Here is a 1,867-nt window from a genome sequence, read left to right as displayed (position 1 = left end):
TTACATTCTGATAATATCTGCACTTGTCAAGTAAAAATGGGTTGAATTAAATTTCCAAAGTTGCTTGTAAATCTCTTTTTTAATGATTTCTCAATTTCTTCCCAACAGAAAGGAATATACTTCCTTTCTTCTAAAAGTGTATCCTTGCTCAATAGACTTCCCAAATGACAGTGGTGCCAGGGTAACCAGAAACACTGTAGTCTTTTAGCTTTGTTCTCTTTTGCCACAATGCAGATGTAAGTGGATATCATGCTTTGAATTTAAGTGTTTCTGAGTCATCCATATAATCTAGTTAGGGACTCTAAGGCACAGACAATCGAAGCATTAGCAGAAACCACATTGCTTCTCAGTTGAACTTTTAAGACCTACTTTTAAGAGAGAGTGAAGAAAGTCTTCCATTTGGGATGGAAAAGGAGAGAAAAAGGGGGAAGTGAAAGCAAAAATATAATTTAACTTCAAAATTTGGAAAGAATAACTGGACTTATGCTGTTATTAGAGGTTTCCATTACCCATATTTTTTAAATATAGGTTCAAAAAATTGATATGGATTTCCTATGGCGCAGTAACATACAGGAACTACTTTCTCTGGGACAAATTATGTCATTTTCATCTTTATATCTTCATTACATCTTCTCTATAAATAACTTTAATTTTTAAATACTTATTACAGGATTTTTGGAAATGAAATTTTATATCTTAAAGTTAATTTCATACTATTGTAAAAGAACCATGAAGCAAGACCTTGGTAATTAGAGTGTTGGGGTTGTGATGAAAATGAAATCACTGAGGAAACAATAAGTGAAATAAATATCTTTCAAACAAACTCACTGATCATTAGTACTAATTCCCCTAATATTAATTACATAGCTAAAATTTAAAATCATAATTTGATTAAAAATTAAAAGATTTTATTCATATATTACTCTAAGCAAATAAATTAATTCTTCATGTATTTTTTAAAATTTTATTTATGTGTTTATTTATTTATTTGGTACAGGGCCTCACTAGACAGTTTGGACTTGTAGTGATACTCCTGTCTCAGCGTCCCCAGCTCTGGGATTACAGGCCTGTGCCATCACCCCCAGTTTTGGTGGCCAGTATGGCAGCGTGGAATGTGGTACTAGGGAATCAAACCCAGCTCCTTGTGCTTGCCATGCAGGTGCTTAGACCACTGAGCTATGTCCTCAGCTCTCCATGCTATTATTTTCACATTATTTTAGTAATATTCTTTGCTAGAATTGACCACAAGACATCCAGTTTTCTTACAAAGGATACCTGTAGCCAATAGTAATGATTCTTAAACAATTTCCCCAATTTAAGACACCCAACTTCTTAGATAGTTTTCATTTGTATACATATCTGCTATGCACTGCTTATGTACATGTGTTCTATATTTCTACTTGAATGTGTAAGGACACAAAATAGAAATGATTTGTGGTTGAAGCCAGATCTATGAATGTGAGCCAATTTTTTATTACCAATAATAAAAAAAACACAATGGGGACACAACAGTGAATGTGGAAAGGCAGCACTAGGTATCCTAGGAAAAACAGAAAAAGGACATGAGGACTGGTAGGCTTTCTCTATTATCATTACGCCACAGTGCTTTAAGTCAGAATACCACATAGTAAGTAGCTGGCCAAGAAGGCTAGACTTCTGGTTGTTCTCCGTGCTCAGGTTCAGTCTTAGATACTTCTTGAAAATGCCTTGCATGCAAAATTTTAAGGAGGAGAGGCTCATTTTGGCTTATAGTTTATAGAGGTTCAAGTCTGTAGTTCACTATGCCCAAGACAGGGAGGCACAGTAGAGGGCCGTGGCAGAGGAATAACAGTTCATGGCAAGTCAGGCAGGAAGCAAAGGGACATCA

Source organism: Octodon degus, unplaced genomic scaffold (genome assembly GCF_000260255.1).
Source record: "Octodon degus isolate 3935 unplaced genomic scaffold, OctDeg1.0 scaffold00115, whole genome shotgun sequence".
Classification (NCBI taxonomy): Eukaryota; Metazoa; Chordata; class Mammalia; order Rodentia; family Octodontidae; genus Octodon; species Octodon degus.
Note: the sequence above shows the minus strand (reverse complement) of the source record.